Raw genomic sequence first — 21,607 nt, 5'->3', positions numbered from 1 at the left:
GCTATAGACGCCTGAATATAGTAACTATAGCGCATCGTACATGAATTTCGATACCTTTGCAAATACACCGATTTTTTGAAAAATAGTTTTTATTGCAGACATTCAATACAGAAGTTTTATCACAGAATTAACACCTCTTAGCTCTTCCATTCTTCCGTCTCCAATCATTTCTATACACAGCCTGGAGGCCCACAACCCGGAGGTCGGGCGGCGGTAAAAAGAAGAATTCTCAAGGCCTGGTAAGGCGTATCTGGTGTAATCCTCTCTCCTGGAAATGTGCTCGTCTGCTTTTCCTCTTCTCCCCGCTATGGAATCTCCCAACATTTACTAACTATCCCCAACGTCCCATCCCTCCCCCCCTCCCAAATGTCCACCACCTACTCAGAAGTTCTTTGCAAATACACAGATGACTAATGCTTTCTCAAGGGCTGCCCAATGCCCAATGGCTGACCTCCGTTTAGGAAGCCAGCTAATGAAGAAGAGGGGCGGGTTCAAGCCCCACTCTGAAAAACATAAGATCTCGCCGGCAAGACTGCGCAAGCGCAGCCTACGCAGGCCAAGACCTAAAATGGCACTACTAAGATATATTGCCTGATCATATATCCATTTTCACTTACTTTTCCTGCAATGGAAAAATCCTTCACACAGTTTCAGCCCTAAAACTGTTTTCATGTCTTAATTGCTGTGTGACAGGAGCTGCGGTCTCAATATAATGGGGGTGTCTGAAGGTACCCCTTGTGTTTATAAGTGTCCAGTAATAGCTACTATCCAATGTGACATCAACCCTGGCCCCAGACAATTAAAGTAGCTCAAGGCATTGGCGTTCTACATGAAAGTTACACAATTAGGCTTTGAAGCGAGGTTGCAGGCCCGACATTGGTAACCAGGTTGGAGTCCCACTGCCCGCTCAACATCCTGTAATTCTGGGTAAATCATTTAACCTCTCCGTGCCGAAAAAATGAGTAGGCCAAGTTTGTGCTACATAAAACTGGAAAAATACAAATAAATAGGGATATGCACAGGCAGAAGTCCCATCTTAAACTATGTTAATACTATTTATTCTGAAACACATTTACAGTAGTAGACCTACAGCAATGTGTGTCTTCATATACGCACACAGGTCAGTTCGTGAATCAGGTTCTCAGGGCCTGATTTACAAAGATAAACTTACACATTTGTAAAAGTTTATTTTTTTTGTAATTCACAAAACTGCATTTTAATAGTATGTTTGCTAGTGCGGACTCTCCGCAGTCCGGCGGAGATCTCTGTACATAAAAAAATAGGCATGTCGTATCGTTTTACGTGCGGAGTTCGGCGCCCCGACTGCGGAGTCTCCGCACTTGTAAACTTTACTATCAAAATGCAGTTTTGTGAATTCAAAAACAAATGTAAACTTACACAAAAGTGTGAGTTTTCCTTTGTGAATCAGCCCAATTTAGTCTGAGCACACTTTTACGTGGGTTCCCCTGTAGCACGCCTGCTGTAGTGCTTTTAGTTTAAGTACTAGGTGACCTCTATTACATGTTCTGCTGTGAGCTGGCTTCTGTGTCTGCCCTTTGTTACATTTGTCCATCATTAAACCTAGTTTGTGTCTTCCTGTCCCCAGTACTCTTATTTTCATGAATGCCATTAATTTCGCCTCCAGGTAACTTTAGAATTAAAACACTTTCAATCATCAGTTAACTCTCCTTCAGTTTCCCTAATCCTTTGCGTTCTTACACAGCGGCTATGGATTGATCACACCTGATTAGGCTATATCTTCTAGATCCTAATGGTTGAAGTGTGCACCCAGCAGCGTCAATAGTGAACCTACATGTTTTTCCTACTGGTGCAGGGTTCCGGATATCAAGGCTGCAAAAGCCAGCCAAGAAATGTGTTGCCTTAATATGGCTAGGTATTACCGAGTCCCCTACCCGTAGGTTGACCCAAACCTTCCCTCCAGAGACACTGGGTTATGTCCCGTCCCCCCCTTACTCCAGAGGCATAGATAATAAATCATTCAACACAGTCTTGGATTAGGGGTCGTAGAACCCCGGCCGTAATTTATTAAAATGAAAATCATAATAAAAATGTTAATAAGAAACTTCAATACACAGAAAACCCACACATATTCAATAACTTTATACATTTCATATACAATGTATTAACACATTTTATGACCAACCTTAACAGATGTCTAATACATAGCCATACCTAACCTAAACTGAAATATGTACAATTTATGTTCTGCGTATCCTGGATGAGCCTACGTGCAAGGTCATGACTGGTCCTACCTACTTGCTAGGTACCCCTTCTTACCGGAGTGACCTTGGGCAGGAGGCCCAGTTGCCCATCAGATTCCTTCACTCGGGCACACCCTACGCCCTCCACTACTACCTCCCAGGGACTGATGTTATGCCAGCTTGGTGCCAAAGAGCCTGTACACGGATAGGCCCAAGGGCCTGCCGGAAGAGGAACTTCATACCACCGCACCCTTCAATCTTCCGGCTGTAAACACCCCAGGGAGTGTGATGAGAGATCACTGTTTTCCCCCAGGCATCCCCATTAAATAATGGGATGCATACTAAGAGATGGAAAATTTGACCAACCAATCATGACCTTACGCAGACCAAGGATACTCAAACATAAAATACGACAAGCAAAATGACGTTGCCCTATAATACAAAACATAGCGATATGACATACATAGCACAACGTTGAAATACCTGAAAAGAAAACCAACAAATTCACACCTGCAAGAGAAAGCATTATATAAAGCCTCCACATGAAACATGTCCTTAGAACTGCTGCCTCAGGGGATGGTGGGTGGGGAAAGAAAAAGGTGCAATTATGCAGACCTCTGCATGGAAGGAGGCGTGCAGATCTTCCCTAATGCGGACCGGCGAGGAAAAGACTTCTGCGCTCCTTATAAAGGGACTTTTGCCCAGAAACCAGTTGGAACAGGTCCCAGCAGGATCCGGGACCTGTTCTTCCTACTTTGCTCCGGAAGTGCTCTTACACTTCTGGACCATTACCCGCTCATCCAATAACTATACGTGGGGGGCGGGCGCCAGCCGCGTCATCAGTCTTGGCTGACCCCGCCCCCACAGGAGATGTGTCGCGGGCACTGGCACAACCACCATATGCGCGGCGTGCCCGAGTTCGCAGTGGCGCCTCTGGACTCGTCAGTGATAGTTGTATGGAGTGGTCAAATGAGATGCTATGCAAGTTGGTGCCATTTACAATGCAGTCTACAAATTATCATAATCAATGAAGGTATATATCCTGTCAACGCAAACACTTTTGAAAATGAGGTCTTTGACACAGGCTTGGATTAACAGTTAATATATATATTTAGAGGAAAAGCGGAAGTGTATGCTCTTACTAGTTACAGCACTGGTTTTATCATAGCATAATCTTAGATAGTAGTGAGGCACTACTATTTGTAGAATCAATGGTGCCATGATTTGCAAACCCTCAGGAACACTTGAATCAACAATTTGCATGGACTCAGTTTTGCTTCAATGTCCAGTCAAAGTTTCAGTGTTACAATAGGTACCAGAACATGAACAGAGATCCTTGAAATGTAGCACACGTAGCTCATCTCTACGAATACTGTACGTACCAGAGTTCTTTTGAAATCAATATTAAACTCCTGAGATAGTGTATGGATTTTTGTGGATGCCATTGTAACATCAAATACATGCATCAGTTTCTCAATAAGAAGAGTCTCCGATACTAATGTAGATTCTCTCATTTGTGTTTACATGTTTATGTAAGTTACAACTTCAAATGATACGCCATCAACAAAGCACTACATAGAAACAACAAAATGTGTTTATTAATGTTTAACATATGATGTTCAATATACCTGTCCAGCAAACCTCAATATTTTACATATCTACCAGGAATGAACACATGTATAGCACACATCTATGACTCTGATTTCCCATGCTATTTACATTGGCAGTTAATGCTAATACACAGTTATCCTTTTGGGTCTGCAGTGGCATTTCTCATGTGTGGAGATAAACATTATGTAGTCTTCTTCCATATTTTTTGAACTCACAGTATACAACAGTTCTCACATACACAGTCACGGTGGCAGGGTATGCAGTGCCACACCAACTACCGGTGTTTGTCCAAAAGAGTAATCAGATAAACTAGTAATAGCTCATTACAAAGTCTCTAAAAAATGCCCACCTCTAACGACCAGCCATCGTTCATGGTCTCAAATACAACACATCAACACAAAAGGTAAGAGTGGTACAATTATAGAGACACCAATCATTGGGTTTAATCCCAAATAAAGAACCACGATGACAGGAACAACAGTTTTTTCTTTAAATGTTGAAGTGAATCCTTTTAATTAAAAATGTATACAACACAGCCAATGCGTTTCACCCTGGCGGACTTCTTCAGGGCTGCAATTAACAATACAAAACAATCACAAACTTGATACGGATGACTATTGACAACATTACAATATTATACATTAACAAATATTGACAAAAATATAAATGCACACATCAGTACATATAAACAACATATAAACAACATATAAAAAACCCAACAGCTGTATGGAGGACATAGATCTCAAAACAAAAGTAAAACTAAACAAAACATCTAATCTATGACTATGAGTAACACCTAAATCCTTCACATATGGGTGCATATACACTGTTATGCCACCTCAAAACTCAAAATTAAGAAATGACGAGCAAAAAAGGACTAGATTAGCAACAGCCAATAGTACAAGAGGGATAAAAAAAGAGGGGGAGGAACGTACCTGGGAAAGGTAAGCCAATAACTTTAAAACTAAAGAAACAGAGGAACAAAAAAGGAAGGAAAAGGAGGGGGTGAAAATCGAAAAATAAAGACCAAGAAAGAAACGGGGGAAAGGAATAGGTCACAGAGGTAAAAACAGAGAGGTGTCCGAAATAACCCTACAAACAATGTGCATGAGCATTGCTATCCTCTCAAGAGAACCCTGTACCCTCTATTCCTCAAGAAGTTCGAACAGAAACCGTCCAATACAATTGTTGGTGTAAGCCGGGTCCAAGAATCCAAGAACCACACGGCAAAAACACTACAACGCTTGTTGGTGGGCCAGTCCTGAATGGGTAAAAGAAAATCTATGCTTAAGTAGATTACATGTAAAGATCACCACATCCAGCCCGCATAACAATAAATCAAAATGGTACCCACCAAAGTATGATCCACAAAGCAACAAGATTCCATAGGGTGTTCGCCCAAGTAAGAGGATGTCGTCGGTTAATTTCAATTTCTTTGGCCACTGTGTGCCTTTTCCTTCACTGTTCCACTCCGTCACAGAGGTACGCACCACAGCACTTACCTCTGAATCTATTACGGGGGTCATGCTGGACGGGATCATGTACCTGATCCGCGGCCGCATTAAGTATATAGTTACCACTGTGGCATGGTTGCACTTCAGTTCTTTGCTGCATGAATCCCTTTTTCATTTACCTATATTGATGGTTGTTATGTGCACTTATTTGGAGTTTGTTCTTTCTGTTTGTTATCCCTTACGTCTTTCCGACTACACGGGTCTGTGAGTGTGATTTGTGCCTCTCCATATTCTGTTGACATAACTGTAGTTGGATTGTATTCTGTGTTCTTTTAGATATTGGATCAGGATTCCATTACCGACGTCATCCTCTTACTTGGGCGAACACCCAATGGAATCTTGTTGCTTTGTGGATCATACTTTGGTGGGTACCATTTTGATTGATTGTTATGTGGGCTGGATGTGGTGATCTTTAAATGTAATCTATTTAAGCATAGATTTTCTTTTACCCATTCAGGACTGGCCCACCAACAAGCGTTGTAGTGTTTTTGCTGTGTGTTTCTTGAATTCTTGGACCCGGCTTACGCCAACAATTGTATTGGATGTGTTCTGTTCTAAACTCTTGAGTAATAGAGGGTACAGGGTTCTCTTTAGAGGATAGCAATGCTCACAAACAGGTTATTTCGGACACCTGTCTGTCTTTACCTCTGTGACCTATTCCTTTCCCCTGTTTCTTCCTTGGTCTTTCTTTTTCGATTTTCACCCCCGCCTTTTCCTTCCTTTTTTGTTACTCTGTTTCTTTAGTTTTAAAGTTATTGGCTTACCTTTCCCAGGTACTTTTCTCCCTCCCTGTTTTGATCCCTCTTGTACTATTGGCTGTTGCTAATCTAGTTCTTTTTTGCTCACCATTTCTTGATTTTGAGGTGGCATAACAGGGTATATGCGCCCATATGTGAAAGTTTTAGTTATTACTTGTAGTCATTGATTACATGTTTTGTTTAGTTTTTGTTTTGTTTTGAGATGTATGTCCTTCATACAGCTGTTGTGTTTTTTATGCCTTGGTTATATATTGTAAATATGTACTAATGTGTGACTTTGTATTTTTGTCAATATTTGTTAATGTATAATTTTGCTATTTTGTCAATAGTCATCCACATCAAGTTTGCGATTGTGTTGTATTGTAATCTGCATCCCTTAAGAAGCCCACTAGGGTGAAACGCGTTGGCTGTGTTGTATACATTTTGAATAAAAAGGATTCACTTCAACATTTACAGAAAAAAAAGTTGTTCCTGTCATCGTGGTTATTTATTTAGGATTAAATCCAATGATTGTTGTCTCTATAATTGTGGCTCTCTTACCTTTTGTGTTAAAGTACACAACAGTTATTTCCATGTTGCAATATCCATTTATGCTTTGGGGTCATTATGGACCACTTTCAAGTGCAGTTCCTCTGTCAATGTTCATTCCAAAATATCTTTTTACATAGTGCATATGTAGGTTCCCCTGTCCACTTCCCATGTATCACTATCATTCTGCATGCCACAATCAGTCCTAGGACCAAAAAATGTGTACTGCATTTTTTTCCCTTTGTATGTTTATGTAGTCTCAATATACATTATTTCATGTCCATGTCTATCATGGTTTGTCCATTTTTTGTAATCTCGAACTACACTTTTCCAGTATACAGTAACCAAGGAACACATGCTCACCAAACGCATGAAATCCACTCCATTCATATCATACCTGGGGCAGTCTGAGCATGCTCCCGGATCTATTTTGCTAATGATTGTCAGTAGCATATATGCTCTATTTATTAATTGAATGTTTTAACTATTTATATGTTTTATTGCACATTGTATGTGGCTTTTATTACATTTTAATGGATGTTTATGGATACCGTTGTACCCGAATAAAGATGAAAATTGAATTGATATACTATATGTAGATATTTTATATGTATAAGTCTGAGTCTTGTGTTATTGGAAACTTTTTGCAGATAGTCTTGCATCCGTTTCAGTTTTGTGTGTGTTAATATGGTCCTGGTATCTTGGTTTAAGTTTTCTTAAACTCACCGTCTTGGCCATTCTGGCTTGACCTTGTACAACGTCACTAAGGTTTTCCCCTTGTTGTCGGTCCTGTCATTACCATTAACCTGGATGATTCCTGCAGTCTGCCTGGGTATCTTTCGGATGACTGTCTTGCCGCCTTTCACAGTCCAGTATACAATAGAAAGTGTCCCCTGAGCATGTCAAAGTATACTGTTGTTTCAACAATTGTGCGAAACAAATCTTCTGTATATATGTCCTCATGCATTGCATTCATGCTTCTATCTGTGCTACTTTCTTGGCTTCCCAAGCAATTGTATAAATTCTTTAAGGTCCCATAATGGTGCCTGTTCTGCAAACAGCATCTCTTGCAGCACCAAAACACTTTTATAATAGTCTTTTTTCCCTTGTTGTCATAAACTGCTCAATGCTTTTTGCAGATACTGCATCTGCAGAGCAAAGTAGTAAGCTTCCATATTAGGGTCTCTCGTTCCCACCCTTTTATAGGACAGCTGCAGTGTATTACATCTAATCTGGTCTCCTAAATGACCACTTTAGCTCTTTGAATATTGTAATTCCTTTAATATTTTCCTAGTCAGCAATACATACATTCCCAGAAATACATACAGAAATCTCGGTATTACAACCATTTTTAACAAAACTATTCTATCATTAAGAGCTGTCATTTCTTCCAGAACTCTGCCTGATGTTTAATATTCATCACTATCTTGTCTCTGTTTTCTCAAATCCAAAATTCATTATTGTGTGTCAGTATAATACCCATATATTTGATTTTTGTAGTTCCTATTTGACTCCCAAGTTCAGGTATATTGTGTCTGCTGGATGTGCTCATTGTCCTAGGGGAAAAAACCTCAATTTATTCCAGTTTGCATGCAGCTGAGAAACCTTTTTAAATACTTGTAGATGAAGCACGTTCAGTACAGATGTCTCAGGGAGTTTAGAAATATTAATGTGTCAGTTGCATATTGTGATATTACATGAGCGGTGCCCCCCCACTGTGATCCTCATTTTTGGCAGTTCTTCCCTTCAGCTTCGTGCCAAGGGTTCTACTGCTAGTGCAAACAATGCTCACAATCATTGCGTGCCCCCCTCCAATATTCATCTGTTTGATACAAGTTTGGCGAGTTTCACTTGAGCTGCCAGTCTGTTTTACTAGACCCTGATCCATTGCATTATGTGGAGGCCAAAACTGTATGTTTCTAGTATCTGAAAAAGAAACTCACACCCATGTATTGAATGTTTCTGGATATCTAGTATTGTAAACAAATATTCTCCTTCATGTGTCGGCTGTGTGCCATTCTACGTAGGTTATGTATTGACTGCATCTAGGCATGTGTGTTGATTGGTTTTGGTGAATTAAGGACGGGATTACCACCAGTATCCTGCTGTCTCAACGTTTCAAGAAATGGTTGTTCAAAGAGGAGCTCCGCAGACGGTCCTTCTGCTCATTCCGGGAACCGTATGAAGCAGAGTTGTTTCTCCTTGACCTCCCTTCAGCATCTTCTTCCCTTTCCTGTAAGTTACAGTTGCATTCCTGTAATTTAGATTAGCTATTTCCACTTGTTTCCATGGCCTCCACCACTTTATCATACGCTATTGTTTTTTAGGTGACTTTTTTTCAAATCTTCTTAGATGAATGCCAGGTCCTCTGATATTGTGGCTAATTTATTTTCAAGGGTTGTTGTTGTGCCTTTTATCACTTCTAAAATGGCTGCCAGTGATAGTGTATTTAGGGTTTTACAGTTCTGTGCTGACTTGCTCACTTCTTATCGGTCTGTCCATGTTTATGATTGTTGATAATTAAACATGGCCAATTTATACCCACCTTCTGGAAGTAGTAGTATTGATTGTGGATGGATCACTTGGGGGCAGGGCGGGGGATCTTCCTGGGGGGTTCGGGTCCTATACTTCACAATCACTCTGTCGGATTTAGAATGTGACCTCTTTAATACCAGACCATGCTACTCAAGATACAGCAAGTGGGTGCTCCTAGGATTGTTTAGAAACAGCGCAGTCACAGTGTTCATGCTGATAGTGCTACACTGGTTAATGATCCTTTTGAACTTACCTCTAACTATATGGAATGATTCTACCTTTATAATGGTGCCCAACAAGCAACCTAGGAGTGTGTGACTCCACAGACATTCACTATTGCGGACGGCTGAAGTTGCACATGAAAGAAGCCATGATTAGCCTGGGCTTTCTTCTCTTGTGTTTTGTTATTTACCTCTGTAGTATGATCCTATCTTTGATAAGTGTCTGAGTATTCTGCTCATACACAGAACTGTGCACAGAGACTTGGAACCTCAGTAAATTAGGGTGTACCAAAACTCACCTTAGTATCCAAAATCCCCTACCAGACTAGCAATCAGTGTCTCATTGGTTCTTCCATACCCCCAATGATTAGACAACCCAGAACATGAACTTAGAATACCTCAGGTAACGTGGAACACACGAACACTCTTCCGTTATACTATCATACCAGTCCAAAACGAGGAGTAAATGAAGACACTTGCAAGTTTGAAATATTTATTTCTAATGATGTGTTCTCAGGCGCAGTATCTTAGCTAATACAAGCAGACATATTCTAAGCAACAAGGTTATCAGCATAGTTACTATTCCATAAAATACAAAGGGAGAAAGCATGTTAAAATGCTAAAGGGAAGAAGGCTAAATTGCATCTCAGTCTTACCCTCCCTTGATAGTATATTATATTATATCTACAGAAGGTCTCTTTGGGATTCCAAGGGCGGCCCCATACCTCCGGTCCTAGTAGAGAGGTATCACATCATTTTCTACACCAGCTCTCTGCATGCGAATGTTCTCCAACTGTGTGTGCATGCTCTGCGCAGTGCATTATTAAACGCGCCAAAATCAGAGGTGGCCACAGCTGCATATGTGTTATGTCTAGGACGTGCGCTGATCAGACCGAACAACAACCACTGTGTTGAAATAACCTTGAAGGCCTCAGCACTCACTGTTCTGACATAGCTTACCAAGCAAGGCTGATACTATAGGAAATCATAGTATTCTCGTGTGAAGCAAAATATTCTGCTAGACTCTAAACATTTATAATATTGTGTGCCGTGTGCAAAAGCAGCAGAGAGGAAAAATGGCGTTTAAACTTCTAATTATCTCATGCTAACTTAACACAGTGTAAAGGCAAAGCCCATCTCCATGACAGCAAGTGGGTGCTTCTAGGATTGTTTAGAAACAGCGCTGTCACAGTGTTCATGTTGATAGTGTTACACTGGTTAATGATCCTTTTGAACTTACCTCTAACTATATGGAATGATTCTACGTTTATAATGGTGCCCAACAAGGAACCTAGTAGTGTGTGAATCGACAGACATTCACTATTGCGGACGACTGAAGTTGCACATGAAAGAAGCCATGATTAGCCTGGGCTTTCTTCTCTTGTGTTTTGTTATTTACCTCTGTAGTATGATCCTATATTTGATAAGTGTCTGAGTATTAGAGAAATGATTATAGAAATTATCAATTTCTAAGATGGTGGTCCAGAAGCAGGTCCCACACAGAGATTGAGCATTATGTAAGTCTTCGAACCTCATTGTGCAATATATTTGTTTCCTCTTTAAACAGGAAACATTTTTGTTGGCTGCATTTTTTAGCTCATAACGTTTCTTTACACTAGCCCACACCAGTGGTTTGGGGGGACTACACAGCCCTCACAACACAGATGTATAATGCCAGTTCTTTGAGTATATCTCAGCAGCTCCTGAATGGACTCCATTAATGCTAATCTATTGCTTGTTACTCGTCTCATGTTCACAAGTGTACTCCATACATTATTTAAAGACAGCTAAACAGGGCCTCTAGAAATTTGGCATCTGTTACCCCTTTGTAGACTCTGTGTATAAGGCCCTGATTATGTGTCGTGCAGCTTGATATACACAGGTGGGATACTGTACCGCTCGACCACACGTGTAGGACTGGGGGCAGCACGCAATGTTGCCTTTGACAGTCTACGGTCAGCCCTGCCCACTGATATCCTTACCATCCATTCTATTATTCCCAACCTCCACAGTCCCCTCCCTTCTTATTTATCACCTGCTATCAGCAGGTGATAAAAGAGTGTTTTAAGCCACAGGAATATGCAAATTCCATTCGCAATTTGACCTGAAATAAACAGATTCACATGACTCGACTATTTCCTATTCCTTGGGGATTCACCATAATTTACATAGTGAAGGCAGTTGTTTCTGCACAGCGCGGGTGTTTACAGGTGGATAGCCTATAGCATGCATCTCATAATAGGGCCCACAATATTTACAGGTGGCTTAAAAGTGCTTCCAGGAGTTTGGCTTCTGCTACTACTGGTTGCCTCCATTTGATACTCTCTGGTTGCTAACCTTCCATTTCCATGGCTGGGTTTCTGTTGATCCTGGATTGAAACCGGAGTCTTCTCTCTGATGACCTAATAGGCCCAAAGGGGAGGCCTCAATCATTCCATAGTAAACCCATAGAGTACATGAACTTTGGTCCCACTGATCCACATGAATGGTGGTTTCTCCTTTGCGATACAGTCCTATCTAACCATAGTAGGTATTGCTCACCCACATCTATTTTCACACTCACTGCAACATTTCATTCTAATGCACAACAACACCACTCCACCACATTTAGAAAATGTCTCCATGTCTCACACATCTCACCAAACACCTCCCATATGGGCCAAACTACAGCCATCACCCATTTCAACAATGGGTATGAAGCACTGTGTAAGTATTACATTTCCATATTAAAAATTACAAGAATCATGGAACTCCAGAACAGAAACATTCAGAAAAAGAAAACAGTGAGCTCAGCCCTAGTGATAATCCATGAAAACAGTTCAGAGGGAGTGTAGTGTGACAGCCATCCACCACCCAAAAAACATTCTGATATTTTACAGTTCTAAGATCAGTCCCGAATTTAATGTGTTTCTCTGAAGGTCCTCAGTCTATTATCAAAGTTCTTCACAAACTGGACACTGTACTTTACATCTAGAAAGGAAGCTACATAGCCCTCTAGAATTGACTAAACTCGCCGAGGGCCATTCAGAGCCTTAACAGAATGTAACCCGGACACCAGAAAACTACCTTCTGTCTAGTTACTGATCTCAATTGCCCACCATTGTGTTCCACATTGGGGTGAAGTTTGACAGTTTTTTATGCTTTATATATTTGAAAGTTAAATGGTGATAAAGTTGAAATGGCCAAGACTATCCATGTTGATGGATGACGTATGATCTGCAATACTTTTGATCCTAGGAGCTTTGAACTATAAAACCGCAGCCCCTTAGGAAGAAACATTGCTTGCTAAGCCTAGATGGTGACTAGGTAGCTCGTTTAGATTAGAGAGTGGGAATGCGTCAAGGTAGATTTTGGTGAAAATACATATTGCTTCCTTGTACATACCATCGGGGCAAGGGATGACTTGTTGAACTCTTCCACTGGGATATCCTGATTAGCACAGGGCGTCCCTCCTGCATTGTTGTTAAATCTGGCAATGGATCCAGTGAATTCCATCTAATCTTTCAGGATATGATGAAAGATGCACAATATTTAAGATACTGATGATTAAAAATGCCGTGTTGCTGGGTGTTTAACACCATTTTAGAGTCTGAAGCACCACTTTTAGTTAGTTGCCTTACTCCCATTTGTTTTAAAGTTGCAGGTCGGGATGATCTGTGTGACCAGTAAGGTGAACCCGTGTCCATTAGGTATCCTGTTGGAGAATTTAGATACAGTGATTCACTGTAGTCAGCGTATCAGTTTTTAGAGAAGCAACTCTTAAGTAGGCCACTTGTTAACACAGGCTAAATACAATGTCTAAGACCACTGCATTTGCCCATTTTCTTCAAATACCCTGAAAGTTGTGCCACTCAGTAGAGCAATAAAATCACAAATATTTACTTTTATTTCAACGGATTTGGACAATAGTTATGTTGTATATGTGGAAGTGCGCTTGCTTTCATGTTCCCTTATCGCTTTTGTACAGCGCACAATGTGCTATTAAGATAGCCTTCTAGCACATTGGACTTTTGCACACTGCTTTCATGTTTCCATAGCAGAGTGGAGTCCAGCACCTAGACGTAGTCTGAGCGTGTGTTGCATGCTCTGTGGCATGGCCAGGCAGCGTTGGCTGTTTTTTATGGATTTTAGTCTGATGGGTTCTGTTTGTTTGTTCATTATGTTTCTGATGCAGAAGGCGACATAATGGCTATTGTTGCTGTGTCCATTTTGTTTACTGACACCATGTATGTGACAGAAAACCCCACAAGAACCCTCATGCAAGTGCCACACAAAATCTGAAATTAAGCACAAGTGGCGACTGCCCCCAAATTACAACACTATTTGTGAAATATTAATACAGCCACAGTATTTAGCTACACAAATGTAAGCCTCCATTTGTTTTTCAGGACGAATTTGGGTGAGGAAAATGGTTCTTATTCCAAGTTTCATAGCTTGAAAAAAGGAAAACATTCGTAATTCCACCTAAATCCCCATTCCTAGGTGGTTTTACAACATCCAAATACCAATGCTTTGGTATCTAATATATTCTGCTTTGCGAGATTTTAGATGCCAGAACAAATTCCTGCTGGTTAATTCCCCATCCATGTTAGCCAGGACATCAGGCTCAAGAACGTGGCAGTGTTTTACTATGCCACTAGGTATGGTCCAGGGGTCACAGTCTGGACTGCTCACATCTAATTGAGGTGCAAATTTACCAAATTCGCCAACTTAGTAAAACATTGACCAAAGCCTATTACTGGTCAACCCTTAGTACCTGCCAACGAGGTTGAACCTCCAAAGCAATGAAATGCCTTACTGGGGTGGCAGAGTGGGCTAAAGAAAGGGGGATGGATTAAACCCAGATCTGTTGACTGGGTGTGAGTGTTTGATTGGTTCAGATGCTCCGTCCATCACCACCCCCTTTTGTACCGCTGAAATGCCTTACAACCTTCCAATGCAGGACCAGTTCACAATATCTAGGGTTCATCAACATGCAATCGAGGATCCTCTGAAATACAGTGCCTAGAATATGAAACAAATTAAATTAAAATAAATACCAGCATTTGTAAAGCGCACAGCTACCTCCGGAGTTGTGTACTGGCGCTGGGGGCCACCGGGAAGATTAAGCGAGCTATTGCCCAGAGTCACATGGCGCTGGGCTAACCTGCCACCAGCGATCGAACTGTGAATCCCGTGGTCCGGAGTCAGGCACCCTAGCCGCTGCACCACACCTCTTCCACCGCTGCGCCACACCTCTTCCACCCATGTGCGTAATATCAGCTGCTGCAGCAAAAGGAGGAGGTCCAATCAGTTTTGATTCCTTACGTGGTATAAGACCTCCCCATATCTGTGAAACAGCCAAAGTTGGGGGAAATTCTAAGGTACTCACAACCAATTTTGCATTGTATTTCATTTTTATGCAATATCGCACTGCAACATCACATAGAAAATCATAAACCCTTCAATTCCAATGGAGACAATCAATTTTATGAGACTCATTTCTACCATCAGCTTTTCCTCAGCCTTTCTTCCATCTTTCTTTTAAGTCCATTTTTGAACTAGAACTTAGGGGCACATGCATCATTGTAGGATTTTGCACTTCCTAAATTGCGAAAATTAAGGATTCGCAATTTAGGAAGTGCAAAATCCTATGCATCAAGAAATCCTAAAAGTTTTTAGGATTTCTTAATTTTCGGAATTTGCGATTCCTTAATTGCGAATCGCAATTAAGGAATGGCATTACATTGATTCCTATGGGCATAGAGGCCCATAGGAATCAATGCCGTTTTGCATTTCTTTTTTTTGGAATTCGCAATTTGTTGATGCATTGCAAGGGTGCAGAGGGGGGTCCAAAGGACCCCCCCTGCACCCCTGAAATGTATTTTAAAGTGCATGTTTCACACACACATGTCCTAAGGACATGTGTGTCTGTAACATGACACTTTCCAAAATGCATTTTTGTGCTTTTTTAAAGATTTTCGCAAATTAAAATGAGGGTCAACCTCGTGTTAATTTGCACTTCCTATTTCAAAATTCGCATTTTTTTAAAAATTGATGCATTGCATTTAAGGAATCGCACAAATATGATTCCTTAAATGCATTCGCATTTTTAGGAAATGCAAAAAAAAGCCAATTTTGAAAAATTGTTTCATGCATCCCAAAAACGTATTTAGGAAGTGCAAACGGCCGAATTTACCGATTCGCACCGTTTGCACTTCCTAAATAGGTTGATGCATGTGCCCCAGTGTGTAATGTATTATGATGTACTCTCTTGGGGCAAAACATTTCACCTATAAAACTCAAGCTGAAACGATATATTACAGGCCGGATGCAGAGATAACCAAGGAAGTGCCCTACAGGACTTGACACACATTGTTAGTATGACTCCTCCTCCCACAACCTTTAGGCTCCTCAGTAAATGACTCTAAATGCCTGGGCTGCCATGTCATCTGAAAGTAGGGCCTGGCATTGAGGCATAGCAAATTAAGCTCCTTGTCCTGTCTGCTGAAGCCTCTCATTAGCCTAGCATGCCTGGGGGCAGGCTCGTCATTGTGGAGGGTGCATTTCAAGTGGCTCCTTTCGGATCAAATACTTCACTGGACACACTCTGCTGCAGATTCCCAAGCCCTAACTAGCAGGGGCCTAGCTTTAGAAGCGGGTGGGGGGGGGACGGTTGGGGTGTTCCCCTAATAAATCTATTTTCTGGTAAATAGTTGGGTACAGGTGTTTTCAATCAGGTATGGTGAGGTCTCTGTTGGATTTCACAAGGAATGTTTCCATGCACACAGACAAAAAGCAGACACTCGCTCACCCTCTCTCACTCTCTGTTTTGTAAGTCTTCAAAAATGTGGGTTACTTTGCAAAATGTTGTATTTTAACATTATATCCCAGCGTGATTATAGGAAAATCTTAAACTCACACAAAATATTGCATGTTAACATTATAGGCCAGCGTGATTGTTGGGAAATCCGAAGCTCATCCCCCCCATCCACCCCACCCCCCAATCTTACTGATGACCAAGCTACACCCCTGCTAACTAGCCTGCATAAATGGCGAATTGGCTGTGGATACATAAACTAGGCGGCCCTGCTGTCCACAGAAGGCTAATGTCCGTTTTGGGAATCCACTAATCCTGACACTTAAAGTTACCAAATGTACGTTTAATACCTCTAACAACGAAACCATTTTTTTTTTAGAAACGGCCGCACTCTCCCACCGCCTCTTTGTCCTCACGGGTCTTACGGTGTCACCTTGGTCTTGCAACTTTTCTGAAAGCTTATCTACAAAAAAAAATCCACGTTGAGTTCTGTGCCGTGCTCATGTTTGATCTGCTACAAACTGCCCTAGAGACCGAATGCCTTGCATTGTGCAAAACGGCCTTTTGTTTGCAATTCTACGACCTTGCCTTGGTGAAGGACGCAGGTCTGAAATGCGTGCGTAACAAAAATGCTCAAGCAACAGAAATCACCCGAACAGGGCGGTCGGAGCCCTTTGACTGGCACTTGGACACCTCTCGTTAAATCACATAAGATACACTTCCGTTTTTGAAACTCATTGATTTTGCATTCCCATCCTCACATAATACCTGCTGTATTTTCAGGTTGTGACGTTTTCTGATATTTCAGACATAATTTGCTTCTTTGTACTCGCTTATAACCTGCGCTTATTTTGTGTCGGTGCTTGCTCATGGTGGGAACCACCACTCCATTTTTGAGACCAGGACTTATTTTTCTTCATCAGACTTTGGCCCAGGGGAAACAGAGAGAAAGGTAGAAAAGGGAGAACAAGCACCAGCAAAGCCAATAGGTCTTGTCTTGTAGACCGATTGGCTTTACCAATTTTTTCACAACCGAGGAAAAAACCAAAAATTAAATAAAGATGTGATGATGCATCCACAGTTGCAGGACTGTCACTCTATAGGTGTGCACATGCCTGATGATGTGTGCAGCTGCATGTACTGCCAGGCATATGGAATGACCATTTTTTACATTTACTGATCCAAGATGAGGGACCCCTCTAAGATCGGTCAGTAAAAAAAAGTAACATTATTTGCATGAAGGCGCTCTCGCATAGCGGAGCGGCCTGGAAGCACGGGCAGCAGTCAGAGCCTCCAAAAAATAAAATAGAAATAAAATGACCACGAGTAGAGTGGGGTTATAACAAAGGAGCGGGTGGGGGCAGCCTAAGGGCGGGGCACAGGCAAGGGAGCAACGGAAGGGGCTGAAAGCCCTTAGAATGTGGAGCAGATTGTAGCAAATGGCTGCTACAAGGCCCTCCAAAAAGTATTAAGAAAATAAAAAGAAAATATTTTCAAATGACCGCAGGGGATGGGGGGCAATTAGGAACCGGGGTGGGTGAAGGGGAAGCAGTGGTTCCGGGTTGTTGGGTAGGTAAGCAGCACACAAGAGAGAAGGGCTGGGCGTAGTTTGCGTAGCACCACTACGCAGAATTTTGGGGGAAAAATTGTGGAAAACGGGGGCGCGTTCTGAGGGTCCGTGTGCCTGGGACAGGGGTCCCTCGTGCCTGGGCAGACTCCCTGATCTCCCCGGCCTGGTTGGAGCCCAGGAGCCCTGCAGCCCTGGAGCCCGGGAGCCCGGAACCCGGGAGCCCTGGAGCCCCGGGAGCCCTGGAGCCCCGGAGCCCTGCGGCCCCTGAGCCCTGCGGCCCCTGAGCCCTGCAGCCCCCGGAGCCCTGCACCCCCGGAGTCCTGGAGCCCCGGAGCCCTGCAGCCCGGGAGCCCTGCAGCCCTGGAGCCCGGGAGCCCTGGAGCCCCGGGAGGCCTGGAGCCCCGGAGCCCTGCGGCCCCCGAGCCCTGCAGCCCCAGGAGCCCTGCAGCCCCCGAGCCCTGGAGTCCCAGAGCTCTGCAGCCCCCATAGCCCTGCAGCCCCGCAGCCCCCGAGCCACCGGAGCCCTGCAGCCCCCGAGACCTGCAGCCCCGGAGCCCTGCAGTCCCGGAGCCCTACAGCCCCGTAGCCCTGCAGCCCCGGAAACCCTGCAGTCCCGGAGCCCTGGAGCCCCGGAGTCCTGGAGCCCCGGAGTCCTGGAGCCCCGGAGCCCTGCAGCCCTGGAAACCCTGCAGTCCTGGAGCCCTGCAGCCCCGGAGCCCTGCAGCCCTGCATCCCTGCAGCCCTGGAAACCCTGCAGTCCCGGAGCCCTGCAGCCCCGGAGCCCTGGAGCCCCGGAGCCCTGCAGTCCCCGAGCCCTGGAGCCCCGGAGCCCTGGAGCCCCCGAGCCCTGCAGCCCCGGAGCCCTGCAGCCCCGGGAGCCCTGCAGCCCCGGAGCCCTGCAGCCCCGGAGCCCTGCAGCCCTGGAGCCCTGCAGCTCCCGAGCCCTGCAGCCCCGAGCCCTGCAGCCCCCTGCAGTTTTAACATGTCTGTCGTGTATGTTTCAAAATTAAGTTCATTCATAAAAGACACGACAGACATGTTGAAATAACTTAATGGAATTCTTTGGAGGTCAACGTACAAGCTGATAACGATGGACGTGATATCGTTATACACAAACATTGATCACGAAATTGGGATTGCGGCTTGTAAATTCTTTCTTCAAGAAAGAAATATTCACTTTTCTCGCCATAATAAAATGCTGGAGGAAATTATGAGATTGTGTTTGAATCAAAATGTATTTTATTTCGGAAAATACATTTTTGCCCAAACAAAAGGGACAGCTTTGGGTTTTTCTTTTAGCCCTAGTTTTGCCTGCCTCACCATGGGATGGTGGGAGTAGAAATGGGCTTGGCAAGCTGAGAATGACCTGCTTCTGAATAAAGTTGAGCTTTGGTTGTGATTTATTGACGACCTCCTGCTAGTGTGGGATGGATCGGAAAATGAGTTCAAAGAGTATTTTGAAATCCTAAATAACACACCGGCTAATTTCAAATTTACTTACGAGATGAGTGATGAAAGAGTAACGTTCCTTGACACAGAAATGTATATTGAATCAAATCAAGTACACACTACTCTACATAGAAAAAAGACAGCCACCAACGCAACACTGCATGCCAGCAGTTTTCATCAGCAATGTTTGTTTGAAAACATCCCGCATGGCGAGCTTTTGAGACTCCGGAGAATATGTTTAGAAGACTCACAATGGGAAGAACAAAGTGCATCCACGGCAAGAAGATTCATCAGAAGAGGGTATTAAAAAAAAAGCACATAAAAAAGGGATGGGAAAGAGCGCATCAAAAAAACAGGAATACTCTGTTACAATCAAGAAACGAGGAACCCATCACCAATAAAGGTGACAATGACGTAATAAGATTCATAACAACCTTCTCAAACGAATCAAAACAAAAAAGGAGTATCTTGAAGACAATTTGGAAAATTTTGAAACTGGATGCAACCATTGGCCGATTGTGGGAAATGCACCACAAATAACATACCGTCGAGCACCAAATTTGAAAGATCGATTAACTCAGAGCCACTTCTGTAAAGAAAAAAAAAATCATTGCTGCAGAGTAAGGGCTTCAAAAAGTGTTACAACTGTAAAGTGTGTCAAATTGCTAAGAATATCCAAAATGTAATGTTGTCAAATGGAAAAATCTGGAATATATAGGAACTTTTCACTTGTAAGACACAATATGTAATTTATGTAATTGAATGCCCCTGCCAACTAAAATATGTTGGCAGTACGAAATGCGAACTAAAAAAGAGGATTTTGGAACACGTAAGGGCGACCATACACCAGAACAGAAGCAATGCAGTTGGCAAACATATGGAGTCACATCACAATAGCAACTGGAAAAGTCTGATCTTCTATGGAATTGACACAGTGAAAAAACAGGCGAGAGGAGGGGATAGAGAAAAATCTTTGAGAGTGAAAGAATCAAGATACATTCTTAGCTTACGTTCAATGACCCCATATGGACTTAATCAAAGTGAAGAAATGTATATACATTTGTAAATAATCATATAGTGAAGAATAACAACGCCCGAGTTGCGGTTTAACATGATAATGTATAGAACATAATGTACAGGCTAGTAGCTGAGTCGTTTTCATCACGGGTAAAGATTTAGTTTTTAAATCTGCACATTATTATTTACATAATCCTTTTGATATGTTTACATTTCATTATGTTAGAACAGGATTTATAATTGTGGGACCAGTGAGTGTGGCAGGATACTTTGGGAGAAAGAAAAGAACTCCTAGAATATGACATGCCATCAGAGGCATAATATGAAATAAATAATATATGCTGATTTGATTTCACTGCAATTCGAAAAGCCACTGGAGGCATTGAAATAGGAAAGTGGGACAAATCAGAAATGTGGATACAAATAATGGAGTGTATTATTGTTGAAAGGTATAACAGTACCTAAAAGCCACACATTTAGTTGAATGGAATGGTCACATTAGAATTATTATGGCACTGTATAAGGAGAAGGTATTCAATTTTGTTTAAATCACGTTTTCTTTAAAATATTTCTTTTATATGAATATGACACTGTATATAGAGCACTACATTAACCATAATGCCCCATTGTGAAAAGTAGAGGCAACGACGTCATGAGAGCATGTTCCCTTTAAATGAAGTTGGAAACATGGGGGCATTACCGTGAGCAAGATCTCAGTAGGAGATCGAAACGCGTTGGTGGTTTGGATGTTTGGAAATCCTTTGGAATAAATTAATTTGAACTTTTTGAACATATTGGTGGAGTGCGACCCAGTTCTTTCTGTAAAGGAAAGGGAGTTTGGAATTGACGGCGGTTTGCTCGACCGCGAGGTCACGCACGGCTGGAAGCAGCGCCTGGACCGCGTAAAGAGCAAAAGGTTGAAAGATATATATATATATATATATATATATATATATATACTAACCCACCTTACTCCACATGGAAGAGAGTATGCGCGAAGAATCCTGGGTTCAAAGGTATTTTTTATTTCATAGGGCCTCCTCCAACACGGCAACACAGAGAGACACTTTTCACCTGTCACAGCAGCCTTCTTCAATCTACATTCCTTCAACCTTAGCTCCTTGTAAATCCCCTTGGCTGGGAAGAACGAGTGATGACTCAAAATTCACTGGTGCATAGTGTTCTTATTAAACCATTACACCGCCATGACGCATTTCGGCCTGAGCAGGCGTTAATCACATCACTCGGCTGCAGAGTAAGTTCCCATTTTTAAAGTAATGAGAGCATAAACAATTGGTATGAACTTTGATAAACAGAGAAGACATACTCTTATAAATGTGAGTCATCTTGCACAGGAAAGGTATGGACACATACATTATATTT

The 21,607-nt window shown here is 42.4% G+C and overlaps 2 pseudogenes; both read left to right on the top strand.

Annotated features, from left to right (window-relative positions):
• LOC144790797 (protein cornichon homolog 4-like) overlaps positions 1 to 9,616 on the top strand; it is a 40,415-nt pseudogene extending 30,799 nt beyond the window's left edge.
• Positions 9,617 to 10,586: 970 nt separating this feature from the next.
• Positions 10,587 to 10,824, top strand: LOC144790796 (protein cornichon homolog 4 pseudogene; annotated as a pseudogene).
• Positions 10,825 to 21,607: the final 10,783 nt, after the last annotated feature.

This window comes from Lissotriton helveticus, chromosome 11, assembly GCF_964261635.1.
Source record: "Lissotriton helveticus chromosome 11, aLisHel1.1, whole genome shotgun sequence".
Taxonomy (NCBI): Eukaryota; Metazoa; Chordata; class Amphibia; order Caudata; family Salamandridae; genus Lissotriton; species Lissotriton helveticus.
This window is presented reverse-complemented; position numbering and strand designations above follow the sequence as displayed.